The 26,361-nt window shown below is 42.0% G+C and overlaps 1 long non-coding RNA gene across 1 annotated transcript in view; it reads right to left on the reverse strand.

The window, feature by feature from the left end:
* LOC308089661 overlaps positions 1-25,308 on the reverse strand; it is a 33,891-nt gene extending 8,583 nt beyond the window's left edge. Inside the window, exons 1-2 of the long non-coding RNA XR_013933528.1 lie at positions 25,214-25,308; positions 14,371-14,425 (exon numbers count right to left, since the gene is read on the reverse strand). This is a non-coding gene — a long non-coding RNA (uncharacterized lncRNA). The remainder of the gene's footprint in view (positions 1-14,370; positions 14,426-25,213) is intronic.
* Between the last annotated feature and the right edge of the window lie 1,053 nt (positions 25,309-26,361).

A 26,361-nucleotide genomic window follows, 5' to 3' on the forward strand; every position in this document is an offset into this window, starting at 1 on the left:
ACATTTTGAAAATAATATATTATGTACAAAACGAAAAAAACAACAATCTGACATTTTCACATGACACCGTCGTACAACAAAGTATAAAATAGGGCTTAAGTGGTTTTAAAGCACTAGCATTCATACACTTAACATTCAATAAGAACAGTGATCCCAAAACAACTTACAGAGTATAACACTCACACTCTCATTTGCAATTAATTTAATTAATTAAATAATTCTAACAATAATGATGAATTAAAAAACAGTATTTTACTCATGTGACCTTTCAAGAAGAAGCTATGACAGACTACAATATACTGTACCTATGGAAGACATTCATTCTGGATGGCATGGTATGCACAGCATGTTTAATAGGTTTTAACATTCAATCATTTGATAAGGTGACAGAATGCATACACAGAAATAAGCCACTAATGTATCGTAATATCCTCCTATAATATCAATGATGTCTCCTGACAACTCAACTGTCTGCCATTCAGAACTCAATCAATGTCATACTGTATGACTCATCTCGCCCTTTAAGACCATCAGTCAATGACGGGCAGCAAAGGGGCGGTTTCTACTACTGTGCCCCAGCTTATGGGGCTGTGACTCAGCTTGCCTCCCTGTCTGCCACTGCCGCCAGATGCCAGGGTCATGACCTCTGGGTCACATGGGGATTTGAGGAGATCAGGAGTCAAAAGGAACCATAAAGCCATGTGTTGGTGTGTCCACTGTGCCAGTCAAATCACCACGTTTAATAGACATTCACTGTTCCCGTTAAATACAGAGAGCATAGTAACTCTTTTTCACTGTCATAGAAGAGAAAGTAGGTCAAATTACGAATAAGAATTTTGCTCATTCAAGCTACAATGCTGTGGGCTGGATTCTGTGTCATGTATCGGTTTTGTTCTGCTCTCTAAGCTCATGCGATCATGAAAACCTTGCCACCATGCAATACACAGCAGAGCATTGTTCACAGACATCAGTGATGTCTGTAGACAAAATAACGGATTGGCAGATTTCTATGAAACTTGGTGGGAATGATCAGAAGTCTGCACCAAAGAGATTATTAAGTTTTGGGTCAAAAAGATCAAAGGGAAAGGTCACAATTTACAATCAAGGTCAAAGTAAAAAAGAAAAGAAAATCTAGATTTTTTTCATGAAACTTGGAGGGAATGATTGGTAGGCTGCCCTGAAGAGGTACTTAACTTTTGCTTTGAAAAGGACAAAGGTCAAGCTCACTATAAAGATCAAGGCCTATATAGTCATATCTCAGTAATATAGAGAAGTAGAACACAGGACGTTGAGGCGGGCAGTACGGTTGTCAATTTAATGAAATTCTGTATCGACGATTAATTGTCGTAGAAAGAATTGCGATTCACGATTTAATTGTCTTTTTCGGCATTAAACACTAAAATATATAAATCAAAATTACATTTCCGTTTGCCTTTTAGGCTTTGTGAAGTGTATGAGATCAATCTGGAGAGATATACCCCGCAAACTGCCACTTGCACGTTCAAGAGAATATTTATTGATGCAACAACAACAACGCTTGTCGTAGACCTTTCTCAAGTTCTCTCTCCAGATTGATTCTCATAGCGTTTGTCGCTTACGCACCTGCTCTGAAACTGACTGGGTGTGCGGACGTCTTTTTCACCAGACTTTCTAAACAGATATGTAATTATTCTAAACAAAACCAATGTTCAAAAATAGCCACGTGGAGCAAGTATCTCAACCCTGGAACACATCCACTCAGAAAATGTATTGCATAAAAGTGCAAAATAAACACATGAATCGTTGAAGCATTGGCCATCATTAATTGAACTTAGCTTTTCTTTCATATTGTAGTAAAAGTGCATGGGTGTTTTTCTGTTTGGTTTTATTTAGTTTATTTTCCCCATGAGAACATGGATCATACTGTGAACAACAGTTTACAATATTGAACCATTAAGAAAAATCATGGAAGTTAGTTGAATCATAACCACATGTTTATTTTCATTCTAATGTCCATACCAACTTTAACAACTTGAACCCCAGCATCCATATTCTGGGGGGAAACATTAGCCAAAAACAGCAGATCCACAAGCTCAAAACGTGTTGTGTTGCGACTTGTAGATCGGCTATTTTTGGTGGTGTTGACGGGAAAAAAGCGGTCCAAGTACAGTTGTAACTCAGGTTGGTTTTACTAAGAATAGAGGGTTTAAAGGGATATTTCACTTTCAAAAAAACTTTTGGTCATTTTATCATCTACTCAGGCCTTTGTGAGCCCCCCAGACAGTTTTTACGTTGCTTGATTCAGTATTTAGATATTTCATATTCATTTTATCAGACACGCCCCCTTCCTATACAAACCCATTGTAACTTCAAACTACATTTTAACCATGTTAGATTCATCGAAAACACCCGTCCTTGGTTCTGGTGACTCACCCTGCCCTCCTAATGCATGAGGGGGCCGTGTTTTTCCGATAATTCTTTTAATTAATTTTATTTTTTTATTGTATTTTATTTTTTTCATTTTCCTAAAAAAATATTAAAAATAAATGAAAAAAGTAATTGAAAAAACACGGCCCCCTCGCGTATTAGGGGGGCGGTATGAGTCACCAGAACCAAGGACGGGTGTTTTTGATGAATCTAACATGGTTAAAATGGAGTTTGAAGTTACAATGGGTTTGTATAGGAAGGGGGCATGTCTTATAAAATTAATATCAAATATCTAAATACTGAATCGAGCAACTTAAAAACTGTCTGGGGGGCTCACAAAGGCCTGAGTAGACGAAAAAATGACAAAAAGTTTTTTTGAAAGTGAAATATCCCTTTAAGTGGTTAATCACAGTTGATTTGTGCGATTGTCAGGAAAACGTTTTACTTCGCATGAAGCTAAATAATGTTAAATGCTTGGCAAACTAAAATAGTACCCTCTTATGTATTGAACTTATAAAGGGACATGTCTTTACAATGAACGTAATGCATCACCATACCAAAGGGTGGATCTCAGAGCTCAGAAACCTGGGGAGATTACATGACCACAATGTGGATTGGCTTCATACGTTTGGGCCTTGAATATGAAAATAATTGAATTCAGTGAAGCACGATGCGGCAGAAACCTGCGTTTGATAGATGCTCCTCATTTGTAAACTGTATTTGGAATGTTTACATCCATGGTATTCCAAGAGACCAGTCATTATTATCCTTATAAGATGATATCAGATGCCTCTTGTCTTGATATTTATGTTTATGTTTTGACATTACAGTATATGAATTAAAATGTAAGATTTTGATTGAATGGAATCAATTTGGAGCTATGTTCACGTAGCCTACTGCAAGTGCCACAATCAGAAAATCTGTAGCAAGTCTCAATAAATTCATGTAAAAATAATGAGGGTCTTTAGAACACATTTTAATACAACATCAATATGGCTGTCAATTACTGTAGTTATTTTATAAAAGTGTGCCTATTCTAAAATCGATTATTCTTTATATTCTGAAATCATATTAAAATCTTACAACTACCAAATTAATCCATTACAAATGTCACGTATCAATGGATTAATGAATGGCAATCCCGTTAATGTCGATGATTGCAATCATACGATTTACAGATCGGGGTTAGGCAAAAATGGATAATGCAATAAAGGGTTTAGAGAGTTTGTCTCTGCAAAAAAACTGAAGGTTGGAGATGGGCCTCCCCACTTTGGGGCCCCTTTCCTGTACATACACACGGGTTGTCTAAGGACACAGTGAACTGGGCTACCCATTCTAGGGAAGGGGCCATGCAGGGGGAGCCGCGACGGGACGGCCAGCTGGAAGAAATACTCTTAGAATCCCAAGAGCTCACGCTGCCTGCTTAATGTTCGTGGAAGCAGAGAGCGGCGCTTGGTAGAGAGAACGGTGATTGGCTGGTCTGAAAAGCGAGGGGAGGAGCCCACTCTCACGAGGAGGCAGAGATAGATTTACAGACAGCTCTAGGTAAAAAAAAAATGGTGGGGGGGGGGGGACTGAGTCAGGTCCAAGGTAGAAATTTCCCCCTATACTGTAAATGTACAGTGTACTGTAGATCAAAGGCTATGCTCTTACAGATCAAACTGAATCCATTTTAAATTTAGTATACAGAAGTACCTAAAACAAGTACACCTAAAACATATTTGATGTTTTAGGTGTTCTTGCGTGTTCTGTATTGACATTATGTGAAAAGTGCGCTCTCAGCAACACCATCGTGCCTTATGCATGGACACCGAAGCTTGATTTGTTATCACCAGTTATTTTAATTCAATCCGTTTTCAATGAACCTCCATCACACCTGCATTCTGGAGAGAATGGGAACTGCCACACAGACCTTCTCCCATTGCCCCCCCCTTGTTGTCTCTCTCTTTGGTACCTTCTATCCCCTCTCTACTGTGCTCCTCTCCTCCCGTTGCCCTGTGTCTGTGTGAGTGTGTCTGGGTCCTGCTGGAGGGGCTTTGTCTGGGAACACTGGAGCCCGGACCCAGCCCACAGGGGCCAGAGCCATGAATACCCACAGAGAGCCCTACTCTTTCACTTCACACTCTACAGGAATGCCTGAGCAGTGAGGTAAGACACATACGCACACACAGACACACACTCTTTCCCTGCCTCACACACAAGTGTGTACGTACACACACACACACACACACACACACACACACACACTGAGTGAGTCATGCAGTGATGAAAAGCCAGTGTTTTGTGTGTGAACCCTCTCACCCTGGACTCACATCCTGAGAGCCTTTCTCCTTCATCAGTTCCTGCCAAGCTTTCCCTCTAATTAAAAATCATTGGGTCCAATAGCACAAGTCCAGCCTCCTCAGACCCCCTAGACCATGCCCCATCCCCAGCCTATGGAGGTCCTCCTCCCCCAGACCCCTAGACCATGCCCCATCCCCAGCCTATGGAGGTCCGTCTCCCAAGTAGACCCCTAGAACATGCCCCATCCCCAGCCTATGGAGGTCCTTCTCCCAAGCAGACCCCTAGACCATACCCCACCCCTAGCCTATGGATGTCCTCCTCCCCCAGACCACTAGCCCATACCCCTTCCAGCCAATGGGAAGGTGCTGAGGTCAGCTGATTGCACCTAAAGGAGCTCTCTCCCGTTCCTGCAGGACATACAGATGATAGCAAGGCCTTGAGTAGGGCAAAAAATTATTTTGAAGGAATTTGTATTAGGTGATCCAGATCATTCTGTTTTTGCCTGGGTGTCGGTGTGTCTGTATGTGACTACGAGCAGCAAATCTTGGGCACCGCTAGACCGATCGGCGTGAAACCTTTCACGCACATTCCCAGTAGGCCAAAGGGTAACCGGCGACCGGTTTGGTATTCGGCCAAAGAAGAGCCTCCACCCACATTTTTCAAATGGACCTCATGGTTGCGCTAAAACAGGTGGTACAACATGTTGGCTTGAACTGTAGGTGGTATAATCAAAGATTCTTTTTCCTTGGAGCCATTTCGCATTTTCTTCAAAACACAGTTTTCTTCAAAACACAGTTTTCTTCAAAACACAGTGGCTACTACTGCTACACATTTTGCCCAAAACGTACACAAATTGATACACCTCATCTCTGGATCAACATTTTTCATTTACCATTCTGATGGGCTTCAATCGTTTAGCAATCATCAACAATCATAAATCATGAATGCAGCGTTCAATCTGTTCAAAATTGTAATCACACATTGAGGCACCTCAAAACAACGCAGACCTAAAAGCTCTACAAATGCTACAGATGTCACATTCTGTTGCAGAAACGTGATGTTTTTCACCAAATTAGGCACAAATGCTCTCGTGTGTCATGTGACAATGACCATCCAAACACAAACAGGGTTTTGACACTCCATACCATTTGCCTGTAATTAGATTCACAAAAGTGTGGGGGATTTTCTTACAAAACATCAACATCCAATCATCCCCAAATTGGAATCGCATGTTGAGGGGCTTCTATAGAGAGCATCTCCAAAAGTGTTTTCACTTCAGGGGCCTCCACAAATGCTAAAAAGTTGCACCGTCTGTTGTGCAAACTCCATTTCTCTCTGCAGCTTCCTTGTGTCCTGACGGCTGTACCCCACGACTGACAGAGCCCTGGGTAGGCAACCCGGCCTGGCGGAGATCTGCGTTCTGAGGAGCGCACCTTTCTAGTTATATTGAATTGTGTACAGCCTCTGCAGAACATGTCCCGCCAACATTTCGCTGCTTGTCCATTCACTGGATATGTTTATACTGAATTATTCTATTGGATGAACTTGACATTAAAGCTTCTTGCATGAAATAATCTTTGAAATACATTGTTAAATGATCTTATTGCTACAATAATCAAAAGAAAATATCCCATATCTAATCAATTTATGCATGGGTTAGACATGCTTAAATTTGGCTTAGGAAGATCATGAAATCACCAAATCCATTCCTCGATGTTATCCAGGAATGGATTTTTCTATTTAATATAACTCCCTGTCCACTGGGACATTGTAATCTCTTAAATATGTGTGGTTCAACCCCACCTTAAGAAACCTATCTTGAATCTATTCACTCCCTGAAGCTAGACTATGAATGAGCCAGAGTCATTACTTTACAATCTGTTGACGCAAATAATACAAATATGTTTTCGGAGAGAATCCACACCATTAAATTTAATTAAGAACATGCTGAAAGACAAATATTAACACAAATAAGAAAAGAATAACTGTGATGCCTCTGTACTACTACTTTAATTGTAGTATTTGTGTGTGTGCGAGTGCAAGTGTGTGTGTGTGTGTGTGTGTGTGTGTGTGTGTGTGTGTGTGTGTGTGTGACCTGACCAACATGTGGATATGCAAAATATTGCACAAACATTACAAGGCTGTTACACATGCTGGCAAAGTGCTAGACTGAGACTGACCACTATGTTGAGTCACAAGAGGCCGGCAGAAATTAATCTGAGATGATTGGAAGTAGGCGTCACTGGAGGGTAACAAATACAGGATCAATAATATATTTTTCCATCACGAACCTAGCCTTTATTATCATGACCTGAGTCAGTGTGATAGAAGCCTTGAGAGGGTGATAAGCTTGTGCTCATTGGTCAGCTGCAGTATAACACCTAGGGCGGATACGGCAACTGACTGATCAATGGCAAGGTGAGCGGAACTGGCACCGCGAGCGACCATGTTAAGGAACTCAATATGTCAACCATAGATGAAACCCAGCCGCCAAACACGGTTGCCTCGTAATTGACGCTTTGTCACGTCTCGCCTGTGATCCCACCCCTCTTCCGTGACGATTGGTTGCTGTTGGTTCCTCTCTCCCCATCCACTAACATAAAAGAAACGTGCATTTCAGTTGCCTCGTATTAATATCTAATGTATTCAATTCTTATTTTGAACTTGGTCTTAGTAAAAAGGAACATCTCAGGTGCAGTATAATGACTGGGCATAACGTTTTTTATCCACCAAAACTGGACATTTTTCTCATGTTTAGCAAACTCTGCATAAATCTTGAGAGTCAATGTCTCAGTCAAATAGCCAGTCACCGTCAGTCCCCCTTTAAACAGATCCTCGCTCGATCATGACGTTAGTGTTGGCTTTATTTCCACACTTCGCTACCGAGAACAACAATGTTTATGACAGATCAGCTGTCGAGATTGCGTTACCTCCCCCATACCGAAGGCCTACTCAGGATCAGACGGGACGGTCCGCTCGGCTCCCAGAACAGGATGGCAAATAATCCGAATCCAATGCTTCTTCCAGGATCATATCAGGACGGACAACAGAGCCATGACCGCAATCTAATTTAATATAACCGGACTGGTTATATCGCGGGGTCAAAGGTAGGCCAGCTAGAGGCAGACCCGACACCTCTGCGTCTCCTCCCCAGTTTGACAGCCGGCTTGTAGTACGTGCCACACTTTGAATCCATTCACAAATTACTCGAGGGGTGTGTATGTGTGTGTGTTGTGGGGAACGAAGTTAAAGGCACAGGTCGCCACAGTATATACAGTGGGGTTTAAGTGGTTCAACTGTAGCATTCAATATGGTACTGCACAATCTGGGAACCCATTCGGTAAAAAAAAAGAAGAAAAAAAGAAATTCTTTTTTGGAACTCGGTTAGGCTCCTCCCCTTTCGTAGTTCACTTCCTCCCGGGTGCTTCTGCGTTTATTCCTACTAACAACACTACATGTTTAGGGCAGTGGTGCTGACAGAATCTGTCTTGAGAGATTAGGTACTACATAGCCAACAATGGTTTCCCTTCCACAGTATGGACTGCATTCATTGACGGGTTTCTATCAAGGAAGTATTGTCTGTATGACATCTGGAGCAACAATTTTTGAATTGTTGCTCCAGATGTATTAAGGAAAATTGTATCATTCTCTTTCTGGAACAACCAACTTTGTTTTCTTGAAACAATAGATGCAACATGTACTTGGGTGGGTCTTTCCAGTTCCCTTTGAGACATGATTCAGTAACAGAACACTGGATCTTCCAGCCACTGAGTGCTGAATACTCTATATTCTGCTCTACAGAATATCTATGTAGGTAGCGATATTCTACATTGTGTGTGTGTGTGTGTGTGTGTGTGTGTGTGTGTGTGTGTGTGTGTGTGTGTGTGTGTGTGTGTGTGTGTGTGTGTGTGTGTGTGTGTGTGTGTGTGTGTGTGGTATTGATGACCACAACCGGGTGTATGATGACTCAGTTGGTCTTTCATTTGTGGCAGGGATGCGAACTGAACTGGTCATTCATATTTTCTTCCACATCCAATACTCCTATCCTAGACCACACACACACACACACACACACACACACACACACACACACACACACAACACAATGAAGTAGTACACTCCTCTTAGTCATATCCTCATGCAGTAGGAAGGGCAGACACACCCAAGTCGACACATGCTCTCCTCACCCTGTCTGCAGACTCACTCTGCACACACCACCCTGTCCGCGTGTGTCATGCCTAAAGTTTGGAAGCTAGGAAGGACATGGGCGTTGTGTGGGGGTGATGCACAACATACAAGGTATGTAGGCTGCACAATGGCATCTCTAGAATCTTTCTCGCTAGAGCCTAGACCACCGAATACCAATGTTTTTACAGATATTTAGTCAAAACGTTTTTAAAAAATCTAATCAATTTGAAAAACATTGATTTGATTAAAGTAATCAAATCAAAAATAGCTAATTAAAAATAGGCGATCTATAAGCTCACAATGCGTTGTAGATCGGCATTTTTTTACCAATTTTGAAAGCCTTCACCTAGAATGACACATCGGCAACATAATTGCCGATAACGATGTGGTCAAAAAAGACAAATAATGGCCGATACATCAGCCAGACCGATGTATCATAGCCTGGCTCAACTCCTTGTACACCACCCTGCACTGAAAGACAGTCGACACAGTGTGTTCACGTGTTCTCCACAGAATGTCTGTGTAGCAGGAGAGAATGCTTGGTTTGTCTTTCCCAGGTCCTCATGAGTGAGGCTGGTGAGAAGAGGCTGCAGTGGCATTCTTCTCGTGACCAGGAATAAACAGTAAGAATGTGAAATATGTGGCTGCTGGCCCAGTGGAGCTTTGAGCAGAACGTAGAAGAACAATAAAACAATATTAGCGATATCTAACCCAGATGGCATTACGGTCTGCGATTCAAAACCAGGATTTGATTACATACTGTGTATGAATTCATACAACTGACAGAGGAACAAGATGGAAGATACTCCAACTGTGTAACATGCCATAAGCACACATACTGTACAGTATTTTAGAGATGAAGGATTTTACTGTATTTTTCATTGATAGTAGGGAACACTTTTCAGACCTTTATATACAGAGCTATCACAACAAAGCTAGATGTTTACATAATGGTACAACATTTTGCAAATCCTTACCATCTAATTTCTGCAAGAATGATATAGTGCTTGGTGTTATAAATGATTTTTGTATTTATTATTATTATTATTTAAACTGAGAGTAGAGAAAACATAAATGAAAACTACCTTTAAAAAAAATGTAATAGTATATCAAAATATAAATTACAGTATAAGGGGTCAGTAAGTTTCGCAGTAACAGGTAAATAAATGTGAGTTAGACCCCAGATCTACAGTGTGTAGACAGATGAATTCCTTCTGTATGGCATACAACTGTAACAAACTGAGCTGCAGTTAAGGTGTGGCCCTCTCTGCAACATGAGAATCAATCCCTCATTGATGCACGATCACGTATTTAAAAGTAGAGCAGAGGAGTAACATTCTATCACACACATCACTGCATCACACGATACTACACACATACAGCCCTTGGAATTACAGTTAAGTGACCTAAAGTTTAAGTGTATAATTGTCTTCAGGCCATCCACTATATCAGTGGTTCTCCAACGTTTTCATGTCAAGAACCCCCAAAGTGTGTATTTGGCTCCGGACTCCCATCTGAAAAGATTTTGTGCCAGGGACCCCCCCATACAAGATTTGGGTTGTTAAAATGATTTCCAAAAAGACAATTTACAAGATTTAGTTTTTAACCCATTGAGAGCTGAAGCCGATTCTACATGTCTCCTAAATCTCAACAGTATTCTGAAAAACTTATGTTTCTATATCAGTGGTGCTCAATCTTTTTCACGTCAAGGACCCCCAAAAGTATATGTATTTGGCCGCAGACCCCCATCAAAATATTTTGTTCCAGGGACCCCCAGAAGCAAAGATTTGAGTTAAAAATGTTCGCTTTAAAAATATATCTATTCAAAGATTTGCACACATTTTCACGATTTTTCAAAAATAGCAGATCTACAAGCTCGTAGCGCGGCACTCGGTGCCGCACTATGAGCTTGTAGATCTGCTATTTTTGAATAGCCAAAGTTTAAAATAATGCTTTTTAGCTCAAATCTAAAAATGACACAGTTCCAGGTCTTAATGGGTTAAATAGACACTTTGTGAGCTTGTACTGTACAAGCCCACATGATGTAACGCGTTCTGGGCTTGTAAATGGTCTATTTTGAAATAGCCAATGTATATACTGTAAGTGGTTCAACTGATTTTGATGCTTATTAGCTCATTTGGCTGGGGACCCCCTGGAATCCCCTCAAGGACCCCACTTTGAGAACCACTGCACTTATAAAGTAAAGGCTTACACGAGACAGAACTTAAAATACTCAACAACCCTGAATTGTACAAACTACAAAGCTCTACCTGCACCACCATCTGACCTAACCACAAAAGACATGATCAATACTGTATGAACGACCTCAGCATCTACGAATCGACCTCGGCATCCCATTTGCAGAAAATGGTGGCAATAAAATGCCGGTCATATTAGTCTGCGCTCACCCACAGAGGGTTACGTGAAAACTAAAAGCTTCTACAGTATGTCACTGTGCATCTAAACCGTCATGGGCGTATATTGTAACATCCATACATCAGTCATTCACTTAACCCATTAAAAAAACCTGAGATACGATTCTACAAATGTCTTCTAAATCCTAACAGTTTTCTGAAACACTTACAGTATGTTGCTATATATCAGTGTTGCTCAAACCTTCCATGTCAAGGACCCCCAAAATTATATGTATTTGGTTGCGGATCTCGCCCCTCCTGGAGAATATGTCGTTCCAGGGACCCCCAGATGCAAAGATTTTAGTAAAAAATGTTCGCTTAAAAAAAATATATATTTATAAGATTTGCACACATTTTCACGATAAAAAAAAAAATGCAGATCTACACGCTCATAGCGCGGCACTGTATATCTGCTATTTTTGAGTAGCCAAAGTATAAAATGATGGTTAAAGTGCTTACACAGATGCGTTCCCAACTTCCCAGTCTTAATGGGTTAATGTACACACACATGCGATGCGATAAGAGAGTGAGGACTAGCCAACACCAACTCGGAACGCCTGAATCCTCTGCCCTCCACACCCTCATGTCTAGCATCAGGGTCTGGAGCTCTGCAGTGTTCCTTCCGCTTTGCTTTGGGAACTTGCTGGAGCTTCTCGTTGGTTTTGCATCAGCGAAGCTTTGGTAGCAGGCCGTTATGCTCACCACCTCCACCTCCTGCAGTGCTTGGAACCTGTTCTTGATTTCCACTGCATAGCGTTCCTGTAGCCGAGGGTCCATCTGCAGTTGACTCCATTCATATTTCACCTTCCTCCTTCCATGGTGCCCTCAGGCTCAGCCTCACTGTTGCAGTGACCATCCTGTGGTCTGAGCAGAGTGAGCTGAAGAACCTGTATGCCTCACTGTTAGTGACCCTTCTCCTCCATTTCCTCCGTGTTTAGGATGTAGCCGATCTGGTGTGCCGTGTTGTGTGGTGACATCCATGTCTACAGCTTCCCCCTCTTCTTTTGGAACATTGTGTCGGTGGCCAGCAATTGGTGTTCCTCCATAATCTCTAACATGCGTTGTCCATTGTCATTGGTGACCTCAGGTTGTGAGGGAACAGTGCATCTTTTGGGCAGAGATGTGTGTTGAGGTCGCCCAGCTAGGATGGCCAAGAAGTTATATGGCTGGACTCTTTCAATTGCCTACTTGAGCTTGAGTTGTAGAACTGTGCTTTGTCGTTCTTCAGTTGGGGAGTAAGCTATGATGACTGTGGGGGCAGGGTTTCCCTTGAATGACGCTGTGATGATTTGTTTGGATATGCGTTCGACGCCGATCAGTAGCTTCTGTACCTGTATCACAGATTTCCGAAAAATCCTTACTGCCCCAGACCTAGCTGCTTTTCTTCTACAGCTGTGATTGACTGCGCAGACACTGGAGTTGACAGGCCACCTCTGGGGGTGATTCTTTCAGGTGTTCCAGCTGAGGTTTGGGTGAGGATGCAATGAGGTCACAAGGTTTACTACGTACAATGTTATTGGATAGCATGTGGTTCTTAGATAGATGCCAGGTTTAGCTGGCATCCTATAGTTACTTCGTAGAACTTAATTGTTTGCACGCCGTTTACTGTGGTTCAAGCTCTCTTCAATCTTTCTTACACTTTGTAAGTCACGCTGGATAAGAGCATCTGCTAAATGCGTAAATTGTAAATTTTCAGGGGTGATATGGGAACCAAAGCAGTGCATTAAGAAGAGCCCATGCTCGGCTTGCTCGTGATTGTTCCTCAGCTGGAACAATCAATCCTTTTCCATTATTGCCTATTATATTTACATGCAATAGGAATTTCTCTTTGGTTCATTTGAAAATGTCCCGACTGAATGAATGGGTTCGGAAACATTGCCATACTAAGTGAGCATCACCAATCAGATACGTCGACATTACCAGATGTAGCTTTAGCGTTGTGGGTAATGAAGTATTTCTCTGTGAGATCGCATGTTGAACACTAGAGTGATTGCATACAGATGTGTGGCTTCTACAGGAGCATATAGGACCATGTTACAACCAGGATCCTAATGGCAAGTCTACATTGGATTGTTATGACATTATAATAGCTGATAATTAAATCCACTATGGAGGAAAAGGAATGTGACCTTTACTTCCGGAACCTCGCTGCGAAGTCTATACTTCTTGCTTGATACATACAACTGTTTGTAAATGTACCCCACTATACAGTTTGCTGCAGGATAAACAGGTAGGGGAAAGGTTGTGTGGTCATTTAAAATGATACAGCACCCGTGAAGAAGATGGATGGAGACTGGTATCTCTTACAATGCTGGACACGCTTACAGTCACACGGGCACCAGGGCCAATTGAATGTCCATCTAGAGTACATGTCTCTGGCTCTGCAGAGTGGAAGTGAACTATAATCCAGCAGAGTCATGGCCTAGTCTCAGTCCATTCAACCCTCTCTGACAGAGGCGACTCAACTAGAAAAACTCCTAGCACACCTCAGGACAACAGTCTTAATAGCAATTTGTTTGAAATACCACATAGGCTCCATAGAGTAGACACCACCACAACATGTAGGCCATAGGGTAGTGACTCACTTCTTCATGTGGTCTTCAGGCGCCAAAGAAAACGCACAAATAGCACACATCTCAACGTTGTACAGTTAAGTGGTTTTGATTGATTGTACTAGGGCTGGTATGCTGCTGACTCACTGGACATGCCAACACAACTGTCATTCTTTGCGTGTGTGTGTGTGTGTGTGTGTGTGTGTGTGTGTGTGTGTGTGTGTGTGTGTGTGTGTGTGTGTGTGTGTGTGGTGTGGATGGGTAGCTGAGGTAATTTCCTTCCCTGGTGATATTTTATTACTTTCTCTCTCTCTCTCTCTCTCTCTCGCTCTCTCTCACTACACTGGGCGTCCAATAGTCTGCTGCATCATGCTTTCAGTTAGGCATAAGAGCTCAGAGTTTCTGTTTGCTTCGGTGCTGTTACTCCACAAACTCAATGGGTAGCAGCTTTTGGAAATGGGAGCTGTGACTTCCACCTGCAGGCCAGCCCTGGAAGTGAAGTTTGGTGAACAGAACGTTGAACTTACCATTTTAGACGGTTGGCACTTTTCTCCTTCCCTGTCCATGGGTTTACACAGCCACCTAAAGGACACAAGAGAGACATGTCATGGTATGACAAGGATAAGTGCTGAAAGAAAGAGAAAAGTGAGCTGTTTGTCAAACATAGAACCTGCTTGTAATAGTGATGACTGACATTTAGTTGTTCTCACTGACTGCCGCATAGCAAGCTCACGCCTTAAAAACTAAAATCTATTAAGTACATCGTTTTATCTGCGATACAATGGACGGCGACGGAGAGTCTAATATTCAAATCTGATGCTGAGCAAAAGCCATTATTGAGAGCATTTAGGTCAAACATTTCATGACAAAATGCAGTATTTGAACCCAACAAATGCTACATGTAGGAATGCAGTTCAGTTCAAGTGGAAAAGGCTTGGCTTATATACTGTAGACTGCGGCACCGTCTGAGTTCCCATCTTGTGACTCCCTGCGCCAAAACAGATGTCCCTGACAGTGGCAAGCCGTACCACTTTTCTTCGTCCCCTCCCTTCTATTTCGGTCTTTCTCCATCAGTTTGTCCTCCTGACCTTTTTTATGCAGCTCCATCCCTACTCTTAATGTCTCCTAATCTGTGCTCTATACAATTTCATGTCTCCAATTAAAAACATCCCCTTTCCTTGCTTCGATTGTAATAACTCGTCTGGCACGATCAATCAATGAATTGATAGATAGACAGGCAGGCAGGCAGGCAGACAGACAGGCGGACAGGCAGACAGGCAGACAGAGAAAGCTGACAGTGGATTAGACAGTGTTCCTCTGCCCTTCCTCAATGTCATTAGGTTATTGTCAATCTGTCATTGCCACCTTCTTTTTTTCTCTCTCATTCCCTCTTCTCATTCCTCTTGATGGAGGAAGGGTGGGATATCCGCATTGGTTGCTATGGCACCAGACAGCTCCTAGTTTCCTCAGACAAGGGCTAACTGTGATTGTATGCGAGTGTGTGCGCGTGCGTGCATGCTTGCGTGTGCATGCACATACAGTATGTGCATCCTCATCCAATGCAGTGATGCACTAGTGTGTAAGGCTCGCCGACTTGGTATTCTCATCATAATCAGTGTCTGTGATAGGCATTCATATGGTGTAATGACTGTAACCTCTCATTGAAGATTCATCATTCATTACTGGTAAACAGCTGCCTCTCTCTTAGGATGTGTGTTGAAAAAGGGAATTTGAGCTAATGACTACATTTGAATAAAGGTTAGGTTAGGTTAGAGCTGGCAGATAACCATTTGATTTTTATGGGCTGGGACGTGGGTCCATGTGAACGTGAATGTGTATGTGGGCTGGTACGTGGGTCCATGTGAACGTGTTCTAGAATGTTTATGTGGGCTGGGACGTGGGTCCACGTGAACGTGTTCTAGACACACTGAATGTGTATGTGGGCTGGGACGTGGGTCCATGTGAACGTGTTCTAGAATGTGTATGTGGGCTGGGACGTGGGTCCATGTGAACGTGTTCTAGAATGTGTATGTACTGTACTGTAGGCTGGGACGTGGGTCCATGTGAACGTGTTCTAGACACACTGAATGTGTATGTGGGCTGGGACGTGGGTCCATGTGAACGTGTTCTAGACACACTGAATGTGTATGTGGGCTGGGGAGTGGGTCCATGTGTGTGCATGTGTCTAATCTCAACCTCATCTTACACAGCAAGATTGTACCAGGTCCATCTTTTCATTCTCAGAGTTAAATGAACACTGAGGATTTTACTGTGTACTCTCTCTTCTGTTATTACTCCTGCAGGGGGCACCATGCGCCTACAACTAAACGTTTCATCATACAACCATTCAAGTTTTTTTTTATGAACAGACTTAGCCTGTTTGCAGAAAACACTCTCTGACCTTGCTTTTCTTTTCTTTCTTATGAAAACACCCTCAGTACACCAGAACTTATAAATCAGATCTGCCTCATTTAATACCTCTCAAAACCTCTACGCCCTTAAGTAGAGCATGGAGCAGATAACTAAAATGTTAAAATGATGTGTACATTTTAATCAGTCTGCATTGTTTAATTAGTTGTTAATGCAGCCCATGTTTATTATGTAACAATCTAAGCTCACCTATTGTGTGTTGTAGTCAACAGGGGTTCAAAAGATGCAGTAGTTCTCTTACAGAATCATGGAGGTTCTGAAGCAGAGGGTCAGGCCTCTAGATTCTTTAAACTGAGATGGCTGGAAACTCTCGAAACTACAGGAACTAGCTGCCCCGACAGCTGGGGTGGTGAAGAAAAGGATCACTAAAGACGTGTGTGTGTGTGTGTGTGTGTGTGTGTGTGTGTGTGTGTGTGTGTGTGTGTGTGTGTGTGTGTGCACTTGCATTACTATACTAGTGAGGACCAAATGTCCCCACGAGCATGGTAGAATTCGAGAAATAAGACATTGCGAAGACAATTTTCCTGGACCTCACAAGAGAAATGTTTCATGGTTTTTAGAGCTATAGGCTTACAGTACAACTAGGAAATTATTCAGGTTGAGGTTAGGTTTAAGCATTTAGAAGTTAGGTTTTAAGGGTTGGGGGTTGGACTTATGCATGGCTTTGAACTTAGTTGCACGGCAGTGTCACGTACCGAAAAATAGCCGCTCTACAATTTTGTACAAAAGGCTATTTTCAATACCGTCCTAGAATTTGTATGTGCTCACAAGTATAGTAATACGTGTGTGTGTGTGTGTGTGTGTGTGTGTGTGTGTGTGTGTGTGTGTGTGTGTGTGTGTGTGTGTGTGTGTGTGTGTGTGTGTGTGTGTGTGTGTATGGTGTCGGGTGAAAGAGGTGTGTTTTTTCCACCCTGAGGGGCCTCAGGCTGGGGCAGGGTGAGGCGGAGCTTTGGGGGCGCAGCATGGGGTGGGCTGTTTCAGCTGAACTCAATGCACTGTAACAGCGCTCGGGGCGTGAGGTCACAGAGTCCGGCATTCCTCTGGAGCTCTCTCTGTTTACACGACTACTGCTGTGCGGGGGGGAGGCAGCAGCTCTGCATAGCTACACATTTATGTACATCATCGGCCAGGAAGATAAGAACCCTTTATTCATTGTTTCAGCTGTAGAAATGTTAATTATTGGTCAATCTTACAAGCCTTGCCGCTCTTTTTTTCCCCTCCCCCTTCTTTTTTTTTTTGTAATTAATGTTATTGTCTCATTCACTAGTAACTCTGTAAAGTCGATAATGGCTTCAAAGTCGAATTGACAAGTACATTTTGATACCAATACTTTTGTACTTTTACTCAAGTTTTAAATACCTTACTTTTACTTGTAACAGAGTAGTTCTACATTGCAGTATTGATAATTGTACTTAAGTAAGAAAAAAATAAGTAGTATTTTTTCCACCACTGACTGCTAACTGTACTACTGTAATGAATATACAGCACTACTGTAAGCTGTCTCCTATCACCATAGTGCAAACCACAGTACTGTAAAGAGGGAGAGACGTAGTGAATAATAATGACTGGGTGAACTCAGTGCAACCATGGTCTGAGCATGGATCAGTCACAGGGAGACTGGCAGTGGTGGAAAAAGTACTACATTTTTTTACTTAAGTAAAAGTGTCAATACTGCAATGTAGAAATACTCTGTTACAAGTAAAAGTCCGGAATTAAAAATGTACTTGAGTAAAAGTACAAAAGTATTGGTATCAAAATGTACTTAAAAGTACCAAAAGTAAAAAGTACACATTATGCAGAATGTCCCATTTCACAAGTTTTCAAATGTATAAAATGTCTAAAAAATCTTTTGAAACTAGCAGATCTACAAGCTCACGCATTGTGTTCTTGTAGATCGGCTATTTTCAAATGGTCGAAATGTATATAGGGCTGAAGTGGATAATGTATGTTTTGTAATAATAATCCAAATCTACAAAGTAACTAAAGTTTTCAAATAATTGTAGTGGAGTAAAAGTGCAATATTTGCCTCTGAGATGTAGTGGAGTAGAAGTAAAAGTACTGAAAATACTCCAGTAAAGTAAAAAAAAAATACCTCAAAATTGTACTTAAGTACAGTACTTGAGTAAATGTACTTGTTACTTTACACCTCTGGAGACTGGAACAGAGATCGTCAAGCAGCATTCCAATGTATTATCACTGCAACTATGTGCAATGACTGGCGCATGGAATTAAACCAGATTCAACCTCGATTTTGGGACCTTCATGTGTGAATTTTTATATTGCTGTAAATATACCGTGCTTATTTTTCATCAGTTTAATCGGATTAACATAGTGGAACCTAATGCACATCTTACAATAACAAATATGCTTTCAATCTCACATTTCAAATCATAAGAACAAGGTACCAACTCAAGGTGCCTTCTGGTAATAAATTATACATTGTGTCCTCATAGTAAAATGGTTAGTGTTGATTTAACAGTGTATAAATCATAGACCGTGAAAAAAGAATGGACAGAGTTGGTTTCTACAGACCGTAAATGAAGCCTATTTTTCTGCGATTTCAAATCCGCCATCCTTCTATATGCAGTCCAAACATGCTAACGGAAATGAATGCTATTGGCTGCAAACGCAGCGAGGGCGGGCCTTCACTCGGTAAAACCAGTAGAAACCCTAGAAACATACCCCAATAAAAAAAAATATGGGACCATAATTTACTAAACGCATATCATGATGATTTAAAAAAGACTTTAAAACATAGCGATTGAAAACATAGTGTTTATGAGGAGGTTTACTAAGGTAATGAAATCAAGTGTAAAGTTCGCCCCAAAACCTTGACTCGGATTGAGATTATAACGTATTGCTACCGGAGAAGGTGAAATAGCGACATCTGCTGGGTCATTATTAGGAACAGCAGGCTGAACGAGAACCCGGACGTGAGTTTCAATTCCAGCGAAGCGGGTTTGCCCCTTGGCGTAAATAGCCAAATTGAGTACATTTATCACTATGAACAATAAGAAAGGTAACAGATTTACATCAATAAAAAATACACTGTGTATGCTGAAATCAAAGTTGGAGCTGGTTTAATTCCTGGTGCCAATAAAATGCACATAGCTGTATGTAGGTGAAAAATTGGGTGTAAGAGTTTAATCACATAAGCTCTATATATACACTTCATCATATGAAAAATAGAGAAAATAGCCCATCTACAAGTATTACTTTTTACCCAAAATAGCGACGCCAGAGTTAATGTGGTTAAGGCATAAGGCATACAAATGGATCTTAAGGCCGGTTATAACTAATTTGTGGGTCCATTATTACACTTACATTTTAGATTTTTACTGTGAATTTGTTATTATGCGTAAATGCTCCTTTTACCGTAGAAATAAGAAAAACATTTATGAAAGCCTGCCCCTGGATTGGACTGGGGAGGACCAGGACACTCCTGAGGTGAGCTCATCATGGCTGGGTTGGGTTGAGGAGGGCTGAAATGAAGCAAAGCTTATCTGCATAGGGCTTATTTATGTTGGAATGGGCTGAACTTGGCTGAGCTGAACTCCTCTGTCGGGCTCTCTGCTGGCCTGACCTTGGCTAAAGCTGCAGTGAACTTTGACTGTAACTTCTCTGTGCTGCTACCCTCGCATCCCAGGGCCTGGAAGCCAGCTGGTCAGCTCCAGGGGAGTACTACAGGGATGGGGAGTGACACCCAAGCCCCAGAGAGACAGTGCACTGACTGTACTGAGTGCCGGGGAGGGGGGGCTGTGGCTCTCAAAGGCCCCATTGTCTGCCAGGCCAGCATGGCTTCACGTGCAGCGCATGATTCTCGCTGTGGGTCTGAACTGTAGCCCAGTCTGACCTAAACTGTCCGGGAGGATGTAGCCGTGGCCTCCCTGGGCAGGTTAAAGTGTAACCGTGTCCGTGTTTTCTCAGGAAAGTGTGTTTATCTAGAGGACCAACACGGAGGCCCTTTTGTTTAACTAAGTGGAGAGGCTCGCCCTAAAAGTAAAGCTCTTTGAAAACACACAGGAACCAGGTGGCCCTTCTCTGTTCCATTTACTGCTGGTTAGGTACAGTGTACATGCATACAGTAAGTGTCTCTCTGTGTTTGATTGTTTGTAGTTGTACACATGTGTGAAAAGTAACGCAAAGTAATGCAGTCACAAGCAATAACAAACAATTCAATCCGGAGAAGAGAAACCTGAACTGATATTTTTATACTATAACTATGACAAATTTACAGTATCTAGCAAGGTTATTAAAATGTAAACAGCTGCACCCAATTTTAAATGCTAAGTATTGTGAGATGTGGCAGAGTTCAACATGCTGCAAGGTGGATAGACAGACTGGTTTCTTAGCTGTGACTGACAGACATCCGATCAATGTATCATCCATCGTTCATCAATGCTGAGGTTGAAAAATGTCACATTTTGAGGATTTGAATGGCTGTTACATTCCAAACTCACCTGTAAAGAGTCTGTAAGCCCATATGTGCTGAGCTTCTGAAGAAGCAGTTATCCATCTATACATTTCATAAACCTGTCTGTCTGTCTGTCTTGGGCATAACTCAGTCACGTCCAACCGTTTAACTTCAAACTTGGTATGTATGTCGCAGATGACCCAAGGGTGTGTGCAATTAAATTCCGAGTGGCAATTTGATCTGACCAACAGTTTCCAAGAGAATCATTTGTGTATGCCCATGTATGTCATCAACACAACATCAGCCGTTTTGGACAACAAGCGATCCCTCTATCTCCATATTTAGTCGATCGGTCGTATGTTAAAGGGTACCGCATTGGGTACTCTAACAACAGGTACAACAAGCAATCTCTAGTCTGACAAGAAGTACAACAAGTACAGCATAAACAGGTGGGACATGCAATTCCAACTTGCATTGTGCGTGGTCCACGAGTGGTTTATTGTCATAGATGGCCGACGTCATAAACTGGCTGATATCGGTATATTCTGGAGTCTCTGGACACACAGTGTTGACGTCTGCCTTGTACCAGGGAGATTACATGGCAAAAGAAAACGGCTTTCGTCCGAACAGCAGTTGTCCAGAAACCAAACGACAAATGTCTGCAACATGTCTGTCTGCGAGGGGGTGTAAGTGTTGGCTTCCCCGATTGGCCAACCTTTACGGATTGGCCGAGCTTTGTGTCACATTTGTGCCACTGCACCAATATAAGTGGTAGCGTGCACAATAGAACTCCGGGGCAATGTTTGAAATGTTTGTATGTTCCTGTCTGTGTCACAATGTTTCTGACGATATCAGGGATCCCCGATTCCCTGTATCTCCATATTTAGTCAATGGATCATATGGTACCACACTGGGTACTCTGACAATGCGTACAATGGTTACTCTGACAAGTACAAGTACAACAGGTACTGCAAGTGCGTGGGGTGTGCATTCCCAAATTGCATCGTTCCTGACCTGCATCGTTTCCGAGTAGGTCGGTGCCCGTTTATAAATAAGCCATTCGTTTTGTGGTAACGGCTACCACACTGGGCACTCTTAACAATGGGTACAGCGACTACTCTCACAACAGGCACGAGTAATGCATAACCGGGTGGGGCATGGATTCCCAACTTGCATCGTTCCCAACTTACACCGTTTGCGACTTATGTGGCTGCTACCCACCGGTCTAGTATATACAATTGTCTTTATATCACCAGTCGATTTCAAAGGCTGTGATTTGAACTGTAACGAGCCCCCCACAGTAACTACAGTATAACGATAATAACAATACAAGTGGATGGAAGACTCCACACCAACAACGATTGGCGAACAATATAATTGGAATCACTTTCAGAGCAATTGGAGGAAAGACAGAAACACTGACAGCCAGTGAACATTTATCCGAGTTTAACGGGCATCAATTTCAACACATCATGTTCAACACATCACTTATGTTCAACATAGCAGATAACTTCGCTAAACAACCTCACATCAGTGAGGTTCAAAAATATTTTATAATGTGGGCCGGAAGGGACCCCAATCTACACTGTAAAATCTTCAGTGTTATTAATTTAAAGTCATACTGTGTAACCTTTTCAATTAAACAGTTATTTTTTATATAATCTTTCACTGGTATATTTTTCACAATACCCATTCCACATAAATGTGTTTTTTGACAACTTCTATAAAACACTATTTACACGATTTTTATTCTCAAGTATCTGTTAATTAAATACAGTTTTTGACCACTTGTTGAGTTCCAAAATATCGTTGTGTGCTAGGACCATGCAGCATTAGTTTTTTGAGCGGCACTTCCATATAGACAATGGGAGGGAGGGTATTTTGTATTTTGGTACACAGTGTAAAAAGTTTTAGAACCACTATCAGGCATGCAAACAGCCCGAGGTGAAAAAGGTGACAACATGTTGTTTTCTTTCGGGTCAGGTGTCACACAATTGCCCTATTTGGGTTCAAAAAGGTGACTGTAGCTGAAAAGTGACACTTTTGCATGTCTGCACTATTCTACACGGCAAACGTTTTATGCACTCCTTTCAGTTACAGCCCACATAATCTGAGTTCCCAGAAGTTTTCGCCAGCTCTCGCATACAAACGGGAGGGGCGAGGAACTTCTGGGCCAAAGCCCTGGTATTTGTGGGCGGGATGCAACTTACGCTCAGAATCTGAGCGGACACGCCTCTTACCGGTCTGAGAGCTGTGCAACTCGTCTAAAAAGTCAGACGAGAGGCAAACAGCAGTACACAACAATGGCGGCCGCAATTTCTCAAGGGGAGATTGCTTCCCATCGCTCCCATTTACATGCAACACCCACTGCATGTGGATCCCGCCCCCTTTTCTTCATTGGCTGTTGATTTGAATCAGAAAGCAGTGGCCGCGCCCCTGCTGTCCAGGCTTTGAGCCGAAGCCTCCCAGACTACAGCCCACATAACATGACAACATGGCGACATGACAGCATATCCTGTGCACCTATGATACGCACATGCATTCGCACACTCCGGACACAGAGAGATGGACTACTTTATCAAGCTGTGAAGAAGAACACTATGTAATATTATACATACAATACTTTCTGCCATCCAGTGCTGCTACGACAAACAGTTGCATTTATTCAACCACTCTGTAACTCTTTGTTACAATGCCACTATCATAGGACGACAGCTTTACTCTTGAACATTACAACACCTCACCTAAAAACACATTAATACAGATTCTAGTCAGCGCACCCCTGCCATGACATACCCAGTCATTTTACCTATACAATGTTTACTATATGCAAGGGCATGGATCTAACAACATACATGCTTTTTGGGTTGATGAAATGTCACACATCATCCCTGCTAATGTCGCATTCTGTCTCGTGGACATCAGTGGGTAGGCCACCCAGCCTGGCAAAGATACACACTCTGCGGTGCACGCCTTTTCTTGTAGAAATTATGTAGCAGATTTGCGTGTCTGACTGGCCAGATTTCGACCTAAAACAGTGCCAACAGTGCTCATTCCTGCATGGAAACACACTGTTAAACTTAGCTGTAAGTTAACTATACATCTTGCTGTACAACAAGTGCCAAAGTCAACCATTATTCTCTTGAATGACTGGTCCCTGCAAGTAAATGAAGGAAGAAAAACTACATTTTATATACATGAACACTGAGCGTTCCCAGGTGTTGTTTCTTACTGTACATATTGTACCTGGTATTTGACAAATTCGTAGTCATAATTTGATAGTTGCCTAGCCATGCCTTTGCCAGTCATGGGGTTGGTGCAGCCGGTGAAATAATTTGTACGACAGACAGTGCAATTGTTTGTGTTTGTAGCGGCCCTTATGGGGCAGAAGTGAAAACGGTTTATAGAGGCCCCTCAACATGCCATTCAAATGTGGCTATGATTGGATATTGCGTTCATTATATGTGGCGTTGTTGTAAGACATAGGCCCCTCCCACAAATTTGTGAAGGCAATTACAGGTAGAGGCAGGTATGAAAACCCTGTTTGACAGTGGCACATGACTCACAAGACCATCTGTGCCTTGTTTCAGCAATAAACAGTTCAAAACAATGGGTTGTGCAAATCCAGTTTGTTGCTGGTGCTGGACACAAATTGACAGTTTAAAAGAATGTTTTTTTTTTTACTCAGCAACAAACAGTGCCATTTGAAGAACTTGTGGCCCCTATGGGTGTAAGTAAAAACGTTTTTGGCTTTGTGTTGATTAGAGGCCTCTCAATGTGTGATCCAAATGGGGGGCATTTGTGGCATTTTGTGCGAAATGGGCACCTCCCACAAACTTGTAGCCAATCAGAATGGAATCTTAAAAATCTGATACATCTTGACTGACTCCAGAGATCATATGTAGTGGTAGCAGTAGTAGCAGTAGTAGCTAGTAGTAGTAGTAGTAGCAGTAGTAGCAGTTGCAGTGGTGTAGTATGTAGAGTAGTAGCAAAAAGTGTGTTTTGAAGAAAATAGCAAATTGGTCAGGTGGAAATGAGTGGGGCCTATATGGGAATTGTGCCATGATCCAAGGAATCCAGGGGAAGAAAGATATGATTATATGACTCATGGTTCAAGAGTTATAGGCCAAAAGTACAGTGGCCTGTTATAGTGTCAACATGAGGCCACTGAGGAAAAGTTTGAGTTGAAGGGTGGAGTTGAAGGGTGGAGGTTCTTCCTTGGCGTGCAAAGTTTCACGCCGATCGGTGCCTGAGATCAGTTGCTCACTCACAGTCACAGTCACTCTCTCACACACACACACACACACACACACACACACACACACACACACACACACACCGTTCTGACCCAGCAACAATAATGTAATCAGTGAATAATGGAGAAGGAGATGGATAAGTTCTACAAGCAAATGCAGATTCATTAGCTCATCAGCTGCAGAGAAAAGTGGAGCTTGGGACTTGCATACATGATTTCATAATATAAAACAGAAACATTTGAGGCACTTAAAAAGGCTATTTCTGATTACCTTGCATTGAATCTCTGGAGAATTAAGAGATCCATCCGATTTCAGGACATAATTATGAAGTGGTGGTCTGCCAGATGTCCAGAATAGTTCCACCTGTAGAGGTGCAAAGAGATTCAAAGTGGTTGGGATATGATCTGCTTATAATCAACACTGTTTGGTTAGTAAAAAAGACTTTAAAAAAAACTTAATTCGAAACATTACACAAAACTTTCAAGTAATCCAGTCTAAGCGATATTTCCTGGACTACGCTAAGGGGGAAGGCTGGATTTCTGACAATGATTAAAGGTACAGTGCAATGACATTGCTTTTGGTCATTTTATTTTGAAGTTTCAGTCTGAAACGGCCTCGCAACCAATCAGAAGGTCCCATTCACTTCAGGAATGGCACAGTAGAACCTCAGTCACAAGGTGCGCAGTGCTAGTGTTTGTAACCTGCAGGATCAGGCTGGCCAAGGGATAGAGACTGCACAGAATGTTTGTTACCAAGTTGCTTATTTCTAACATGTTTTCAGATACACATTTTTGTGTGCTGATTAAGTTTACAATGAGTAATACACCGTCTGGACGTCATCTTGAATGAGATTCAAAACGGAGTAGTTCTGTGATTAAAATCAGCTGTGTTTGGAGGAATGTGCAGCTATGGGAATCATACACGTGGATGTAATCAAGATTCATTTATATTCATTAAAGTGTATCTATGTCATCACGCAGTATGTTTTCGTTTACAGGAAGTGATTAAGATTGGCTTTTTAGTCCCCAAGGAGCTTAAGAATGAACTAATATGTATGCATGTATTAATATATTGTGTTTTGACTTGATGTGTGTGTCAATAAAGCCTATTAATACATGTTACATGTTATGTTCTGATGAGTGTGCTTTACTGTGTCATGTTTATAATACAATATTATACAATACATGCGCACAACGCATGATGTCCCTGGTCTCGTAAGACCCGTGAATAATTCTAAACCGATTTTTGACTCTGATTTATTGTTATTGCCCGTCTTATTAAAACGCCAATGTCCATGTCTCCTAGTAAAAACTATAAGGTTAAAAACTTGGATGGAGTGTGTTTTGCGACAGCGCCGCTGTCCATGGTGCTCAAGCGTGCATAGGGGTATATCTAGCACACAGCACCCCCTACTCAAA

The sequence above is a fragment of the Gymnoscopelus braueri genome, assembly GCF_963280865.1.
Source record: "Gymnoscopelus braueri genome assembly, chromosome: 8".
Lineage (NCBI taxonomy): Eukaryota > Metazoa > Chordata > Actinopteri > Myctophiformes > Myctophidae > Gymnoscopelus > Gymnoscopelus braueri.